Source organism: Lactuca sativa, chromosome 1, assembly GCF_002870075.4.
Source record: "Lactuca sativa cultivar Salinas chromosome 1, Lsat_Salinas_v11, whole genome shotgun sequence".
Taxonomy (NCBI): domain Eukaryota; kingdom Viridiplantae; phylum Streptophyta; class Magnoliopsida; order Asterales; family Asteraceae; genus Lactuca; species Lactuca sativa.
Genome location: NC_056623.2, coordinates 220567986 through 220584627, shown reverse-complemented (window position 1 = coordinate 220584627; position 16642 = coordinate 220567986).

Here is a 16642-nt window from a genome sequence, read left to right as displayed (position 1 = left end):
GTAAACTCCAAAAAGGAGTGTCTTAATGCCCTAAACTCTTCCAAGGATTAAAACCACCAAGTAGAATTGCTTCTAAGGATCATGTAACAATCCAAAACACAAAAGGTCATTAAGCTTAGGAGCTTACGGCCGTAAACTCAAGGGTTTACGACCGTAAACTCCTTGTGTGAGGTTTATTGAAGAGTAAACTCATGTATAGGGTCCTTTGGAACCCTAAACCCATTAGCCTTGTCCCACAACAACTTAGATGCAACCCTTAGGACTTATAACACTTATACAAAGTGTTCTCATGTTCTAGAGTGTCCCAACTTAATTTATTAGTTATAATTTGGCTAATTAGTTATATAAATGTTAATTATGTGATAACTAGGCTCGTGCGTGTGTACAAGTCTCCAATTGCCACCTAGCACTGTATCTGACACTTCAATCCAATCCACTCACTACAAGTGAGTTCATACCCCTTTAACTAACCTTTGAAATACTTTTAAATGTTTTAAATGCTTTTATGGGGGGAATACAAGTTGAATACTTATAGTTATTAAATCAATCACATGTGATTAGTAACTACAAAACCAATGATTTTATTACTACAAACTGTTTATCAAACTGCTTTACAAACTCTTTTACTGATCAAATGCTTTTGCTTAAACTCTGTTATACTTATTATAAGTTGCATGCCCATATATGTATAGTTATATAAGCAATGTTTATAAGGCTTAGGAAGGCCTGCCCGCCCTATTTCCTTTTCGTCGTTGAGATGTGGTCTGGTGGGATATCGGGCATCCGTCCGAAGGTCGTTTCAATATTAGTTATATATCATGTGTACATATTGAAGAGTTAAGAAACTCTTTGATCGTTTAGATCTTTAAACAGGTTAATCACAGAAACGTTAAACAGAAATATCAAGCACAACAATGAATCAAAATATGTCGAATGATTCAATAGATTCAAGCCTCAGCAGAGCTCGACAAAGAACTTCCGCTGTAGAGGCTATTAGGGTTACAAACGATAAAGATAATATCTATGAAATAATCGACTTCAAATCTTACGTACTAAGATGCATGCAAGCATCTATAAATACTAAACCCTAGAAATAACTCACGGATGGACAGGCCCAATCCGGATACAAAAATGGACTAAAGAACGAGCCCAAGACGCAACACCCATCGGACCCTACAATCTCCCCCTTTGCGTCAATTGGAGCGAGACTCTACTTCGGCTTGCTGGATCCAGCTACAGGAACTTTCTTTGTGGTTTCAAACAGACGTGGAATAAGGGTAAGGATGGTCTGTCTGAAGCGAATGTACCACTGGATCATGTCGTCAAAATACTTCTTGTCATCTGTAGAGTTCTGCTTGCATCGATGAATGATCCCCAGAACGTGTTCCAAGCACGCAGTGGTTTATAGATGCTTATCTGCCAAGGCGAACAGGCATTTTTAGCCTTCGTTCCTTGTAAACATGACAGAGTTCCACTTCAGGTCAATTCTTCCCATCTGCATCATATTTAAATCACTTGCAGAACCAACAGGAGAGATGGTAGGCTTTTTCTTGAAAATACTTGCGATCTCCTGATCCATCTTGGCAACCTCCATGATGTAGCAAACAAGCATCCTTTTGAAGTGATCGATGATTGGCCCATACCCAGCTTCGTTGGTGAGGAGGATGTGGTGCAGAATAATCCAATCATGTGGATTCAGGTTGGGAAGATCTGCAAGTGAAATAGCATGTTCAGTTTTAGCAGAACCCCTCAGCACTTTGAACCGAACGTTTGTGAAGTTCCCCTCACGAAACGGTTTGAGGACTCGAACGTTAATGATCTTCTGAGCACTCAAAGTCTGATACTGAGCCTGAGCAGACCTCAGATAGAATTCAACAAGCTCCCTATCAACCTTTGGGTGAGGATGAGGGACTTCAGCAACATGAGCAAAAGCATGGAATATGAAGGCCTTTCGGGTTAGTGGCATATCGAACTGAGAGTCGATAGAATTGATCCGATCCAAGGAAATCACCGGTTTGAGCCACAGGATGCTGGGAGTTTCAATTGCTTCTTTGATAAGCTTCTCGAGAGTCCATGGAGGAAAAAGAGTTTTTCTACACTCAAGAAGATCATGAGCCTCCTTCATTTTTCGTTCGTTCGCCTCGGCCTCTCTGGCAACGCGAGCACTCATGTCAGCATCCTTTTCCTGGCCTTGTTTCTTCAAGAAATCAGCGATGGTCTCTTTATCATCATCATCATCACTGTCTTCAATAATCTTTTTGCCTTTATCTTTAACACCCGAACCTGAAGCTTGACCTGCTGGAGGAGGTTTGGTTGCTTTAGTTGATGTAGAAGTAGGAGGGAGTTGAGACACATCTTCTCCCCCTTGTTTCGGATGGGCCACGAACTCAAGAAGCCCTTCAAGTTTACTGAGTACGGCAAGGGCAGGAGCAAGCTTCTCAGCAAGAGTGTGCCTCACAGAGTAGTTCAGGATGGGATCATGTGCTTCGATGATGTTGGAGATGGCAGGGTGGACATCCGAAACACACGTGGAGATAACCGCACGCTCAGATCGGAGAGATGAAACTTCCTTTTCTGATTGAAAAGATGAAACCTCTTGACCTTGAGAGAAGTAGTCTTGCGAGCAAGAGCATCCATCACTAAGTTTTCTGAAGTGAGATATTCATGCAGCTTTGTCAAGCGCTCCTCAACAGTCGCCTGGAATGATTTATTTTCATCGTTGAGAGACTGACTGAAACAACCCAAAAATACGACCCAAAAATTTCATTTTTAATATAACCGAAAATCATAAATCTGAGTATCATATGATAAAACCATACACTATGTATCTCAAACCATACTCAAATACTGTGAGAAAACTGAGTCACAACTGTATCAAAACATATCTAAGAAAAAACTGTATCAACTCCCAGGACAAAACTGAAGCTGTGGTGTGTGCGATGCCATCATCTCGAGCTCTTCCCTTTGCTTGCGGAAGTACCTGAAACCAAAACTGAAACTGTAAGCACGAAGCTTAGTGAGCTCCCCCAAACTACCACATACCATGCAATAACATATAAAGCACATACTGGGGCCTTGCCCCCTCCATCGGACCGGAGTCCGAAGCTGACTGACTGGGACCTTGTCCCCTACATCGGACCGAAGTCCGAAGCTGACTGTCTGGGACCTTGTCCCCTCCATCGGACCGAAATCCGAAGCTAACTGACTGGGACCTTGTCCCCTTCATCGGACCGAAGTCCGAAGCTAACTGACTGGGACCTTGTCCCCTCCATCAGACCGAAGTCCGAAGCTAACTGACTGGGACCTTGTCCCCTACATCAGACCAAAGTCCGAAGCTAACTGACTGGGACCTTGTCCCCTCCATCGGACCGAAGTCCGAAGCTAACTGAACACAACATAGCATAACATAACAACCGGCATAAACACGTAAATCCTGTCTGAGCCACGGAGGCGTCAAACATACTAACTACTGCATTGGACCGGAGTCCAGGAACTACTGCTAACTGAACGGGCCGGCATTGTGGCCTTAGACCCGTTCCTACTGGAAGGAAACTCACCTCGTGAACTGGCTGCTGTGTGTATGGCTCTGGAAGCTAACTGTTGCTGCTCCGGTATCTCCCCGGCTACAAATCCATAACACACTCAATCAAATGCTAATCACTGCACTGGGGTAAAATGACTCTTTTACCCTTGGTCAAAGTCAACTCTCCTGATCAAAGTCAACTCTCCTGGTCAAAGTCAACTCTCCTGGTCAAAGTCAACCCACGGTTGACCTGACTTGCTGAGTTGGGCCGCCAACTCGCCGAGTCCCTTTTCTCACTTCTCAACCGTACTCGCTGCTACTCGTCGAGTATGGCATCAACTCGACGAGTTCCCTTTCAAATCTAAAACTTCAGGCAATCTGCATCCGACTCGCCGAGTCGTATGAACAACTCGACGAGTTGTTCTTCGATCTAAGAAGATTGCCTTGGACTCGCCAAGTTGTAGGAACAACTCGCCGAGTCCCTCCATTACTGAGTCTGACCTCAACTCGCTGAGTCCACTCTACCACTCACTGGTCCCACTCGGCATCACTTAAAAAGGGAAAATCCGGGACTCGCGACTCGACTCGCCGAGTCGTTCTTCCGACTCGCTGAGTCGCTTGCATGCAGCAACTCTAAACTCGATTCTGCTTGAATCCAGTGTATAAAACTCATAGATTTGGACTTCCTTAACTCGATTAGAACGTAAAGATTCTATCTTTACGTGCCCATATGCATCCATGAAGCTAAAATGGCTCAAAAAGCATAATAAAGGCTAGATCTAGGGTTTTCATGCAAAGTATCTTCAAAAAGGCAATAGATCCGGGCTCTACAACTCCTAAATGAACAGATCTAAGGATATCTCGACCTATTAGGGCATCCATACCATCGTAAGGCTTGAGAAAAGCATCAAACTAGTTCTAGAAGAGTTCTAATGGAGGTTTAAAGCATAAAACGGGAGGAAATCCGAATAATACCTCAATGAACTCTGGTTTTCCCTTGGATCTTTGCTCTACAATTCCTTTCCTTGCTCCTTTCTTCTTCCTCTTCTTCAAGCCTTCAAAATTTCACACAAGAACACTTAGATCACTCAAGGATGGATTAGGATTTTCTCACAGCTCTCTGAGGGTGAAGGATGCGAGATTGGGGGCTATAAGGTGGTTTAAATAGTGAGCAACCCGGGGATTTAGGGTTTCTTCCAGGCAGGCAGACTCGCCGAGTCCCGAATATGGACTCGCCGAGTCGCCGGCTAACACGTGCTCGAAATCCCGTCCCTACTCGGCGAGTCAGGCTATGAACTCGCCGAGTCCCTCTTGTAAACTTCTAATTAAATACTATGGAATCATCGTACCGGAGATGGGTCGTTACAATTCTCCCCCACTTGTCTCAGACTTCGTCGTCGAAGTCTGCTACGGCTGAATCTACAAATATCTCCGGGTAGTGCTCTTTCATCTCCTCCTCAGCCTCCCACGTCCACTCAGACCCCTTCAGGTGCTGCCACTGCACCTTCACTAACTGAATTTCCTTGTTCCTCAAGGTCTTTGTCTTCCGGTCCAGAATCGCGACCGACCTCTCAATATAATTCAGGCTGCTATCAACCTGAATATCCTCTAGGGGAACGACTGCTGACTCATCCACCAAACACTTCCTCAACTGAGACACATGGAAAGTGTTGTGGATCTGACTAAGCTCCTCAGGAAGATCCAACTGATAAGAAACCCGACCCACCCGGGCCAAAACCCTGAAAGGACCAATAAATCTGGGACCCAGCTTGCCCCTCTTCCGGAACCTGATGACACCCTTCCAAGGTGAAACCTTCAGAAGGACCATATCGCCCACTCGAAACTCCAAGTCTGAACGCCTCCTATCGGCGTAACTCTTCTGCCGACTCTACGTAGTCTGCAGTCTACTACGGACCTGCTGGATCAACTCGGTCGTCTTGAGCACCACTTCTGTGCTCCCAATGACTCACTGACCGACCTCGCCCCAAAAAATCGGGGTCCTACACTTCCTCCCATAAAGCATCTCGAAGGGAGGTCGATCAATGCTCGCATGATAACTGTTGTTATACGAAAATTCCGCTAACGGAAGATACATATCCCAACTGCCACCAAAATCCAGAACACATGCCCTACGCATGTCCTCGAGAGTCTGGATCGTCCTCTCGCTCTGCCCGTCTGTCTACGGGTGGAAAGCGGTGCTGAAATGGAGACGAGTACCCATCTCGTCGTGGAACCGCTTCCAGAATCTGGATGTAAAACGGACATCTCGGTCTGACACCACCGATACCGGCACTCCATGACGTGCCACGATCTCACGCACATAGATATCGGCTAACTTTTCTGCCGATATACTCTCCTGGATCGGGATAAAATGAGCACTCTTCGTCAACCGATCCACTACTACCCATATCGAATCTACTCCTCGTGCGGTCCTGGGAAGCTTGGTGATAAAATCCATGGTGATGTCCTCCCATTTCCACACGGGAATGTCTAACGGCTGCATCTTGCCGTGAGGTCTCGGGTGCTCCGCCTTGACCTTCCTGTAGGTCAGGCATCTCTCCACGTACCAAGCGACGTCCCGCTTCATGTAGGGCCACCAATAATCGGGTTGAAGATCTCAATACATCTTCGTCGCCCCTGGGTGGATGGAAAATCGAGACTTATGAGCCTCGTCCATCAACACCTGTCGTACTCCTCCCCAATACGACACCCATACCCTCCCGTTAAGCGTCAGCAATCCCCGACTGTCATAATCAAATGAAGCTACTCGGCCCACTATCCTCTCATACTTTTGCCTCTCCTCCTTGAGGCCCTCAACCTGAGCCTCCTTGATCCGCTCCAACAAGGGAGTGATCACTGTCATCCTCAAACACAAATCTCTGATAGGGGCTGCCGACACTTTGCGGCTTAGGGCGTCGACCACCACGTTGGCCTTCCCTGGATGGTGAAGGATCTCACAGTCATAACCCTTCAGCACATCCAACCATCTCCTCTGCCTCATGTTCAGACTCGGCTGATCCATGAGGTACCTCAAACTCCTGTGATCCGTGTAAATAGTACAACAGACCCCATAAAGGTAATGCCTCCAAATCTTGAGGGCAAACACAACCGCCCCCAGCTCTAAATCATGGGTAGGATAGTTAGCCTCGTGAGGCTTCAACTGTCTCGAGGCGTAGGCTATCACATGGCCTCGCTGCATCAACACTGCTCACATACCTGTGATCGAGGCATCACAGTAGACTACGAAGTCATCTACTCCCTCTGGTAAGGTAAGAATTGGAGCCTCGCACAATCTCTGTCTGAGGTTCTCGAACGCTGCCTGCTGCTCAGGCCCCCAACGAAATACCACCGACTTCTTGGTCAATCGGGTGAGCGGCACTGCTATCTTGGAGAAATCCTAAATGAATCTCTGGTAATACCCTGCCAACCCTAGGAAGCTCCAAATCTCGGATGGAGACTTCGGGACCTCCCACTGCATCACGACCTCTATCTTGGCCGGATCTACCAAAATACCCTTTTGGTTGACGAGGTGACCAAGGAACTGCACCTCGCGCAACCAGAACTCACACTTGGAGAACTTTGCGAAAAGTCTCTCCCTCCTCAAAACTTCCAGCACCTCCCGCAGGTGCTCCACGTGCTGCTCCTTCGTCTTGGAATACACCAAGATATCATCTATGAATACTATCACTGACCGATCCAGCATCGGCTTGCACACGCGATTCATGAGATCCATGAACGCGGCTGGAGCATTGGTGAGCCCAAATGGCATCACTACAAACTTGTAATGACCATACCTGGTCCTGAAAGCAGTCTTCTGCACATCCTCATCTCTAACCCGCATCTGATGATAAACGGAGCGTAGATCGATCTTGGAGAACCAAGACGCTCCCTGAAGCTGGTGAAACAAATCATCTATCCTCGGAAGTGGGTAACGGTTCTTCACCATTACCTTATTCAACTCCCGGTAATCTATACACGTATGATGCGACCCATCCTTCTTCCTCACAAACAGGATCGGCGCTCCCCAAGGCGAACTACTCGGCCGAATGAAACCCTTGTCTAGCAGCTCTTGCAATTGCGTAGACAACTCCGACATCAATTGTAACGACCCGTCTCCGGTATGTTAATTCCTTGGTTTTTATTTTGAAGTCTTATAAGAGGGACTCGGCGAGTTCATAGCCTGACTCGCCGAGTAGGGTCGGGTTTTCGAGCACATGTTGGCTGGCGACTCGGCGAGTCCATATTCTGGACTCGGCGAGTCTGTCCGTCTGGGAGAAACCCTAAATCCCCGGGTTGCCCACTATTTAAGCCACCTTATAGCCCCCAATCTCGCCTCCTTCACCCTCTAAAGCTGTGAGAAAACCCTAATTCGTTCTTGAGTGATTATAGTGTTTTTGTGTGCTATTGTGAAGGATTAAAGAAGAAGAAGAAGAAGAAAGAAGCAAGGAGAAGGGCTGTAGAGCAGAGATTCGAGGGAAAGCAAGAGTTATTTGAGGTATTCTTCAGTTTTCCTTCTCTTTTATGCCTTAAAACCCCCTTTCTAGATCTTGTTAATGCCTTCTTAAAGCCCTATGTTGGTATGGAAGCTCCCTTATGCCGAGATAACTTTAGATCTGTTCATTTAGGAGTTGTAGAGCCCAGATCTATTGCCTTTATGGAGCTATTTTGCATATTAACCCTAGATCTACCCTTTAGAGTGCCTTTTTAGCCTTTATTCCCTTGTTCATGTGTTGGTACACGTAAAGGTGGAAACTTTACGTGGTAAATCAGCTTTTCGGGCTCAGATCTACCATTTGTATGTTTTGGATTCGAGCATAATCGAGTGTAGAATAGTTGCATGGCGGTGACTCGGCGAGTCAGAAGAACGACTCGGCGAGTCGAGTCGCGAGTCCCCGATTTCTTCCTTTTTAAGCAGTGTCGAGTGGGATCAGTGAGTAGTGGAGTGGACTCAGCGAGTTTGAGGGTAGACTCAGTAATGGAGGGACTCGACGACTTGTTCATACAACTCGACGAGTCCAAGGCAATCTTCTTAAGCTCAAGAACAACTCGTCGAGTTGTTCATATGACTCGGCGAGTCGGATGAAGATTGTCTGAGTTCTTGGATCGAATGAGTACTCGTCGAGTCGATGCCATACTCGACGAGTAGCAGCGAGTAGGGTCAAAGAGTGAGAATAGGGACTCGGCGAGTTGGCGGCCCAACTCGGCGAGTCAGGACAACTGTGGGTTGACTTTGACCGAGAGTTGACTTTGGCCAAGGGTAAAAGAGTCATTTTACCCAGTGCATTGTTTAGTATTTGATTGAGTGTGTTTATGGACTTGTAGCCGGGGAGATACCGGAGCAGCAGCAGTTAGCCCTCAGAGCTATTCACTCAGCAGCCAGTTCACGAGGTGAGTTCCCTTTCAGTAGGAACGGGTCTAAGGCCACAATGCCGGCCCGTTTAGCTAGTAGTAGTATCCGGATTTTTACCCGATGCAGTAGTTAGCATGTTTGATGCCTTCGTGGCTCAGACAAGGTTATGTGTGTTCATGTTAAGTGATACGTTTATGTATGACCAGTCAGCTTCGGACTTTGGTCCGATGTCAGTTTCGGACTCCGGTTCGATATAGGGGACAAGGTCCCAGTCAGCTTCGGACTTCGGTCCGATGTCAGCTTCGGACTCCGGTTCGATGTAGGGGACAAGGTCCCAGTCAGCTTCGGACTTCGGTCTGATGTGAGCTTCGGACTCCGGTCCGATGTAGGGGACAAGGTCCCAGTCAGTCAGCTTCGGACTTCGGTCCGATGGAGGGGGCAAGGCCCCAGTATGTGCTTGATATATTATTGTATGGTATGTGGTAATTTGGGGGAGCGCACTAAGCTTCGTGCTTACAGTTTCAGTTTTGGTTTCAGGTACTTCCGCTAGCAGAGGGAAGAGCTCGGGTTGATGGCATCGCACACACCACAGCTTCAGCTTTTATCCTGGGTGTTGATTTAGTTCTTGATTTTTATATGACATGGATATGATACAGTTTTCCGCACAGTGTTTTATTATTATTATTTTGAGATATATCATGTATGGTTTTACGATATGACACTCAGATTATTGTTTTTGGGTATGTTGAAAAACGAAATTTTTGGGTCGTTTCAAGTTGGTATCAGAGCCCTGGTTTGAGGGATTCGGATGCACTTCCGGGTGTATCTGAACTCAAACTAAGGGGAAATAAAAAGAATTCTCTAAAAAGGAAAATGTTTTCTAAGAGAGTTTTGAAAGCACTTAGAAGGAACAAATTTTTTTTTAAAACAAGATAAGGGTATGGTGCATGCGATCAGCCGAGCTCAAGTAAGTACTCCCAAATTACCCATACAAGTTAATTGTTCAGTTTCAGTTTCGGTAGAACAGCATGCTAGTATAGGACTAAGGATCTAAGAGGATGCCTTATGTACCTGTTTTATGTGTTACAGCTTTATGAGTATTGCATGCTAGTATTGAGTAGACAGCAGTAGGATAGCCTGTTTAGCTTATGCCTGATAGTATGAGCTTAGCATTGTATGCTAGTGCAATTTCTCGTTTTGAGAATAGTTTTGCCTGAGTATGTTTCCTTTATCCGGATGCTGCTTGCTTCGTGCTTTGTGGGAGTTCTGAGTGATGGAAGTTAGCCATTAGGTGAACACGTCACACCACATGTGATCAGGGTTAAATAATCCCAGAGTACTGGAACTGGCCCTATTGCGCAGCTCTTGTTTGAGTCCAACCGTTATTGGGACGGGTCTTTTACTTGAAGGATTATCTGATCTTCGTCACATGTGATGGTGTTCAGGTGGTGGCTAATTAGCATTATAAGGAGACATTCAGCAGCTGAGGACTGGTTGAGTTGAGTCTGAGGTTTCCCTAGGGCAAGCCTAGGATGAGAGTAGCAGAGATCAGTAGTAGTAGAAGTGACTTGGTGGAGTCGAGGCAGTTCTTGAAGAAAGTACGGATAGATGTGGAAGGTAGTATGGGCCCGTACTACTGAAAGCAGAGGATCCGTACTCAAATCAAGAAAGGCTGAGACAAGACTAGGAAGCTAGTTATAGTATCAATGACCCCTTGAGATATTTCAGTTTTTGATGTAGTTGTGATGTGTTTCAGAATGGTGGTTTTGCGTTCCAGACCAGCAGCCGGCAGCGGAGGTGCCGGGGAGGGATCAGGTTCAGGCTCGGGGGACGAGCGCATGGATGAGCAGACCCGAGAGTTTCTTTCTTCGGAGATTACGCGCATCATTTTAGAGCAAACTCCTGTGATCTTCGGTTCGATCAAGGAGGGGATTCTGGAGCTGATGGATGAGAGATTGGGCACCTTCCGTGCCGAGGTGGCGGCCATGATGGGGTCGCGCACCCTTACCTTCAGGGAGTTCAGGGCATGTGGAGCTCCGGATTATCATGGGGCGCGGGACCCCATAGCGAGTACCAGATGGTTGGCGGATGTGGCCAACGCTTTCCGCTCTAGCAGGTGTCCCGAGGGGGACAAGGTCATATTGGCGTCCTATCTTCTGAAGGACAGGGCACGGGATTGGTGGGAGGAGGTCGGACATGTCATTGGGGATGATGCAGCATTGGACGCCATGACCTGGGCTGATTTCTCTACCAGGTTCAGGGCGGAGTTTGCACCGGTTATTGAGGTGCAACAGTTGGCTAGGGAGTTTCAGGACCTCACTCAGACTACAGAGACAGTGGCGGAGATCACCGCCAAGTTCAGGGAGAGGGCTCTTCTCGTTCCTCAGTACGTGGCTGATGAGGAGATGAAGAAGGCCCGATATCATGAGATGTTGCGGAGCGATATCCTCCAGTTTGTGAGCCGGTCCAGCTGTAAAACGCTGGAAGATATGATTGCTAGAGCTCGGGAGAGGGAGATTGATCTCGAGATAGAGAAGAAGAGGAAACCGGAGGCGGTTTCGGGTTCAGGCGGTTCGGGCAAAAAGCCCAGGGTTTCAGATCACAGGTCCAGGGGACAGCCGAGCCACGGTCGATGTGGTAGGTGTGGGAAGATGCACGAAGGAGCGTGCAAGGCAGGGAGTTCCGGCTGCTTCAAGTGCGGTCGGATTGGACATTTGAGTAGGGATTGTACGGCTCCTGCTACTGCCGTTGCAGCATCAGATCTGATTTGCTTTCAGTGCAATCAGAAGGGACATAAAAAGTCCCAGTGTCCGAGCTTAGCTTCAGCAGGGAAGGTGGTTGCACCTTCCCCTACTACTTTGAGGATTACAGATGGCCGGCAGGGCCGAGCTGATGCGCCAGTGGCGAAGAGTAGAGCGTTTCAGATGACAGCAGAGGAGGCACGAGCGACTCCTGATGTGGTGACGGGGTCGTTCTCTGTGAACGGCATTTCTGCTATGGTATTATTCGATTCGGGGGCTACCCGATCATTCGTATCGCTTGCGCTTAGCAAGAGATTTAGTAGAGCTCCAGGGGAGCTGGATTATCCATTAGAGGTTGAGATAGCGGATGATAGGACCGTGAGGGTCGGCTGAGTGCATAGAGGGTGTTCTCTTTAGTTATTTGATGAGCAGTTTTCAGTAGATCTGGTACCTATTCCCCTGCGAGGGAATAAGGTTATTGTGGGTATGGATTGGCTAAGCCCCAATGGGGCGATGATTGACTGTGAGCTTCAGCTAGTGAGGGTTCGCACTCCCAGTGGGGGAGAGTTAGTGATTCAGGGCGAGAGGCCACAGCGCGGACCGATCTTTTGTTCCGCCGCAAGGGCGAGGCGCTATGTTCAGCAAGGTTGCGCCGGTTTTGTAGCTTACGTGTTGGATGCCCGGGAGAAGGGCAAGTCGACAGTTGATGATGTTCCTATTGTTCGAGACTTCCCGGACGTGTTTCCCGAGGATTTGCCGGGAATACCTCCTGAGCGACAGGTCGAGTTCAGGATCGACCTAATTCCTGGTGCGGCTCCGATAGCCAAAGCACCGTATCGACTAGCTCCCCCTGAGATGCAGGAGTTGTCTACACAGCTGCAGGAGCTGTTAGACAAGGGTTTCATTCGGCCGAGCAGTTCGCCTTGGGGAGCGCCGATCCTGTTTGTGAGGAAGAAGGATGGGTCGCATCGTATGTGTATAGATTATCGGGAGTTGAATAAGGTAACGGTGAAGAACCGTTACCCACTCCCGAGGATAGATGATATGTTTGATCAGCTTCAGGGAGCGTCTTGGTTCTCCAAGATCGATCTACGCTCCGGTTATCATCAGATGCGGGTTAGAGATGAGGATGTGCCGAAGACTGCTTTCAGGACCAGGTATGGTCATTATGAGTTTGTGGTGATGCCATTTGGGCTCACCAATGCTCCAGCCGCGTTCATGGATCTCATGAACCGCGTGTGTAGGCCGATGCTGGATCGGTTAGTGATAGTGTTCATAGATGATATCTTGGTTTATTCCAAGACGCAGGAGCAGCACGAGGAGCACCTGCGGGAGGTGCTAGAGACTTTGAGGAGGGAGAGACTTTTTGCAAAGTTCTCCAAATGTGAGTTCTGGTTGCGCGAGGTGCAGTTCCTTGGTCACCTCGTCAACCAGAAGGGTATTCTGGTAGATCCGGCCAAGATAGAGGCCGTGATGCAGTGGGAGATCCCGAAGTCTCCATCTGAGATTCGGAGCTTCCTAGGGTTGGCAGGGTATTATCGGAGATTTATTCAGGATTTCTCCAAGATAGCAGTGCCGCTCACCCGACTGACCAAGAAGTTAGTGGTATTTCGTTGGGGTCCTGAGCAGCAGACAGCGTTCGAGACCCTCAGGCAGAGGTTGTGCGAGACTCCGATCCTTACCTTGCCAGAGGGAGTAGAGGACTTTGTAGTCCATTGTGATGCCTCGATCACAGGTATGGGAGCAGTTTTGATGCAGCGAGGCCATGTGATAGCTTATGCCTCGAGACAGTTGAAGCCTCACGAGGCTAATTATCCTACCCATGATTTGGAGCTGGGGGTAGTTGTGTTTGCCCTCAAGATTTGGAGGCATTACCTTTATGGGGTCCGTTGTACTATTTACACGGATCACAAGAGTTTGAGGTACCTTATGGATCAGCCGAGTCTGAACATGAGGCAGAGGAGGTGGTTGGATGTGCTGAAGGATTATGATTGTGAGATCCTTTACCATCCAGGGAAGGCCAACGTGGTGGCCGACGCCCTAAGCCGCAAAGTGTCGGCGGCCCCTATCAGAGATCTATGTTTGAGGATGACAGTGATCACTCCGTTGTTGGAGCGGATCAAGGAGGCTCAGGTGGAGGGCCTCAAGGAGGAGAGACAGAAGTGTGAGAGGATCGTGGGCCGAGTAGCCTCGTTTGATTATGACAGTCGTGGTTTGCTGACGCTTCACGGGAGAGTGTGGGTACCGTACTGGGGTGGAGTACGGCAAGTATTGATGGATGAGGCTCATAAGTCTCGGTTTTCTATCCACCCAGGGGCGACGAAGATGTATCGAGATCTTCGACCTGATTATTGGTGGCCCTGCATGAAGCGGGACGTCGCCTGGTACGTCGAGAGATGCCTGACCTGCCGAAAGGTCAAGGCGGAGCACCAGAGACCTCACGGCAGGATGCAGCCGTTAGACATTCCCGTGTGGAAATGGGAGAACATCACCATGGATTTTGTCACCAAGCTCCCCAGGACCGCACGTGGAGTGGATTCGATATGGGTAGTAGTGGATCGGTTGACGAAGAGTGCCCATTTTATCCTGATCCAGGAGAGTATATCGGCGGAGAAGTTAGCCGATATCTATGTGCAAGAGATTGTGGCACGTCATGGAGTGCCGGTATCGGTGGTGTCAGACCGAGATGTTCGTTTCACATCCAGGTTCTGGAAGCGGTTCCACGACGAGATGGGTACTCGTCTCCATTTCAGCACCGCTTTCCACCCTCAGACAGACGGACAGAGCGAGAGGACGATTCAGACTCTCGAGGACATGCTTAGGGCATGTGTCCTAGATTTCGGTGGCAGTTGGGATACGTATCTTCCGTTAGCGGAATTCTCGTATAACAACAGTTATCATGCGAGCATTGATCGACCTCCCTTTGAGATGCTGTATAGGAGGAAGTGTAGGACCCCGATTTGTTGGGGTGAGGTCGGTCAGCGGGTCATCGGGAGCACGGAGGTGGTGCTCAAGACGACTGAATTGATCCAGCAGGTCTGTAGTAGACTGCAGACTGCTCAGAGTCGGCAGAAGAGCTACGCCGATAGGAGGCGTACGGACTTGGAGTTCCAGGAGGGGGATATGGTCCTTTTGAAGGTCTCACCTTGGAAGGGTGTCATCAGGTTTCGGAAGAGGGGCAAGTTGGGCCCCAAATTTATTGGTCCTTTCAGGGTTTTGGCCCGGGTGGGTCGGGTTGCTTATCGGTTAGATCTTCCTGAGGAGCTTAGTCAGATCCACAACACTTTCCATGTGTCGCAGTTGAGGAAGTGTCTGGTGGATGAGTCAGCAGTCGTTCCCCTAGAGGATATTCAGGTTGATAGTAGCCTGAATTATATTGAGAGGCCGGTCGCGATTCTGGACCGGAAGACCAAGACCTTGAGGAACAAGGTAATTCAGTTAGTGAAGGTGCAGTGGCAGCACCGGAAGGGATCGGAATGGACGTGGGAGGCTGAGGAGGAGATGAGGGAGCACTACCCTGAGATATTTGCAGATTCAGCCGTAGCAGACTTCGAGGATGAAGTCTGAGATAAGTGGGGGAGAATTGTAACGACCCGTCTCCGGTATGTTAATTCCTTGGTTTTTATTTTGAAGTCTGATAAGAGGGACTCGGCGAGTTCATAGCCTGACTCGCCGAGTAGGGTCGGGTTTTCGAGCACGTGTTGGCTGGCGACTCGGCGAGTCCATATTCTGGACTCGGCAAGTCTGTCCGTCTGGGAGAAACCCTAAATCCCCGGGTTGCCCACTATTTAAGCCACCTTATAGCCCCCAATCTCGCCTCCTTCACCCTCTAAAGCTGTGAGAAAACCGTAATTCGTTCTTGAGTGATTATAGTGTTTTTGTGTGCTATTGTGAAGGATTAAAGAAGAAGAAGAAGAAGAAAGAAGCAAGGAGAAGGGCTGTAGAGCAGAGATTCGAGGGAAAGCAAGAGTTATTTGAGGTATTCTTCAGTTTTCCTTCTCTTTTATGCCTTAAAACCCCCTTTCTAGATCTTGTTAATGCCTTCTTAAAGCCCTATGTTGGTATGGAAGCTCTCTTATGCCGAGATAACTTTAGATCTGTTCATTTAGGAGTTGTAGAGCCCAGATCTATTGCCTTTATGGAGCTATTTTGCATATTAACCCTAGATCTACCCTTTAGAGTGCCTTTTTAGCCTTTATTCCCTTGTTCATGTGTTGGTACACGTAAAGTTGGAAACTTTACGTGGTAAATCAGCTTTTCGGGCTCAGATCTACCATTTGTATGTTTTGGATTCGAGCAGAATCGAGTGTAGAATAGTTGCATGGCGGTGACTCGGCGAGTCGGAAGAACGACTCGGCGAGTCGAGTCGCAAGTCCCCGATTTCTTCCTTTTTAAGCAGTGTCGAGTGGGATCAGTGAGTAGTGGAGTGGACTCAACGAGTTTGAGGGTAGACTCAGTAATGGAGGGACTCGACGAGTTGTTCATACAACTCGACGAGTCCAAGGCAATCTTCTTAAGCTCAAGAACAACTCGTCGAGTTGTTCATACGACTCGGCGAGTCGGATGAAGATTGTCTGAGTTCTTGGATCGAATGAGTACTCGTCGAGTCGATGCCATACTCGATGAGTAGCAGCGAGTAGGGTCAAGGAGTGAGAATAGGGACTCGGCGAGTTGGCGGCCCAACTCGGCGAGTCAGGACAACTATGGGTTGACTTTGACCGAGAGTTGACTTTGGCCAAGGGTAAAAGAGTCATTTTACCCAGTGCAGTGTTTAGTATTTGATTGAGTGTGTTTATGGACTTGTAGCCGGGGAGATACCGGAGCAGTAGCAGTTAGCCCTCAGAGCTATTCACTCAGCAGCCAGTTCACGAGGTGAGTTCCCTTTCAGTAGGAACGGGTCTAAGGCCACAATGCCGGCCCGTTTAGCTAGTAGTAGTATCCGGATTTTTACCCGATGCAGTAGTTAGCATGTTTGATGCCTTCGTGGCTCAGAGAAGGTTATGTGTGTTCATGTTAAGTGATACGTTT